At 44.2% G+C, this 2,188-nt stretch overlaps 1 protein-coding gene across 2 annotated transcripts in view; it reads right to left on the bottom strand.

Moving 5' to 3' along the window:
* Positions 1 to 2,188, bottom strand: part of LOC111950699 (UV radiation resistance-associated gene protein) — a 153,212-nt gene that overhangs the window by 30,249 nt on the left and 120,775 nt on the right. The gene's annotated exons all lie outside the window — the stretch shown is intronic.

Here is a 2,188-nt window from a genome sequence, read left to right as displayed (position 1 = left end):
AACCAGCTTCATGAGGAATGCTTTTCCAACTGTTTTGAAAGAGGTTCCAAATATGCTGAGCACTTGTTGGCTGCTTTCCTTCACTCTGAAGCATTTACTTGGGCTGCAATTTCTGAGGCTGGTAACTCGAACGAACTTATCCTCTGCAGCAYAGGAAACTCTGGGTCTTCCTTTCCTGTGGCGGTCCTCATGAGAACCAGTTTCATCATGGTTCTCGGCCTGTCCCCATCCTGTCATCATAGCGCTGACTGACCTTCATGTCTTAAAGTAATGATGGACTGTTGTTTCTCTTTGCTTATTTGAGCTGTTCTTGKCATAATATGTACTTGGTCTTTTACCAAATAGAGATATCTTTTGTATACCACCCTTACCTTGTCACAACACAACTGATTGGCTCAAACGCATTAAGAATGAAAGAAATTCCACAAATTAACAGGGCACACCTGTTAATTGAAATGCATTCGAGGTGACTACCTCATGAAGCTGGTTGAGAGAATGCCAAGAGTGTGCAAATCTGTCATCAAGGCAAAGGGTGGCTACTTTGAAGAATCTCAAATATATTTAGATTTGTTTAACACTTTTTTTGGTTACTACATGATTCCATATGTGTTATTTCATAGTTTTGATGTCTTCACTATCATTCTACAATATATAAAATAGTAAAAATAAAGAAAAACCCTAGAATGAGTAGGTGTGTCCAAAATTCTGACTGTAGGTCAGCCTGTCATTTCACATTTTCGGCTGGCCGCACCCATAGGGGGAGGGTTATTTCACATGACGTGATGCTAGCTGGGGGCCTGACAAACAGATCCAGCACAGCTCCTCTCACAGACCTTTGAGTCTGTCCCCTCCCTGTCATTCAGACACCTGCATTTAGCCACTTCACAGACTCCTGTATAGAGCACTGGTAGAACACAGGAAGCTGTCTTAGTGTTTTGATACCGCCTGAGGGCTGGGCATGATGTGTTGCAGTGTGTTGCAGGATGTGTGAATGGAGCTCTAACCACGACTAGAGGAGTCAAAGACACCTCCCAGTCCCATCCACCACAGTAGGGCCTAAGAGCCAGAGGAATGTAGTGTCTGTGTACAGCTCAGCTACTTCAATCCAACCGGGCCCAACAAAATGCACTTCAGCTGAATAAAGCATCCCAACACGCTGGTTTACATGCCACCCATCACTTTGTGAGGCGCTGTTTGTTTTCAACTCAGGCTCTGCCGCAGCGATGTAAACATCCCGGCTTATGCCATGTCTTATTGTTTACGTTGTTTTTGTCACAGCCAATCATCCTCAAATCTGAGAATGCCTTGGCGGGGGCCTCTTGCCAGTTCTGAGGTTAATTGCTGGCGACCTTCCTTACCAGAGCCGTCGGGCCGGGCCGGCCTTCATAATGGAGTGCTCCTATTCACCATGAGATCATTTGACACGCCGTTTGTCCGCACAGAAGTCACAACGGTTCAAGCGGTTATTAGAATCACCTGACAAGTGGTGTGCCTAGACGTCCACCAGGGATGGGGAGCAGACTCACTACAGGAAACCTGTAATGTGGTTCATCAGGAGGGTTATTTTCACGTCACAAGGTTATAGAGACTCAACCTTCTCATTCACAACGGAAATTGTTAAAAGGTTATAAAAACTATTCTAATAAATGCAACAGCTGGACAATGGATGAAGATACTCAACTTTTGATTTTTTTTTTTATAATCCATCAGATATTGAAGGAATTATAGCACAAAATGTTTACCGGCACGGACAAATTATGAATGGAGTACAGGGATTTGTGTGTGAATTCAGGGATGTATTTATTGTCAAATTCATTTTTTTTTTATGTACTCATACATTTTCTTATTGTAGGCTGTATTTAAAAAAAGATTCTGTTAAAATAAAGAAAATGATATGTGCCTCATTTACATAAATACAGCAGGTGTATCTGCATACAGAATATTAATGAATTAACATAAATGGGTGGAACAGTACACTGCTCTGTCCACCCTATATGCCTCTTGTCCACCTGCCTGCTCTGTCTACCCTGCCTGCTCTGTCACCCGCCTGCCGCCATGCTCTGTCTCTGTCTCCTGCTGCTCTGCTACCTGCCTCTCTGTCTACCTGCCTGCTCTGTTCACTCCTCTGCACGCCACTGCCTGCTCTGTCCACACCTGACTCTCTGTCTCACGCGCTCCCTCTCTGGTC

Source organism: Salvelinus sp. IW2-2015, linkage group LG23, assembly GCF_002910315.2.
Source record: "Salvelinus sp. IW2-2015 linkage group LG23, ASM291031v2, whole genome shotgun sequence".
Lineage (NCBI taxonomy): Eukaryota > Metazoa > Chordata > Actinopteri > Salmoniformes > Salmonidae > Salvelinus > Salvelinus sp. IW2-2015.
The sequence above is the reverse complement of the archived record's forward strand: the minus strand, read 5'-3'. Positions and strand labels throughout refer to the sequence as shown.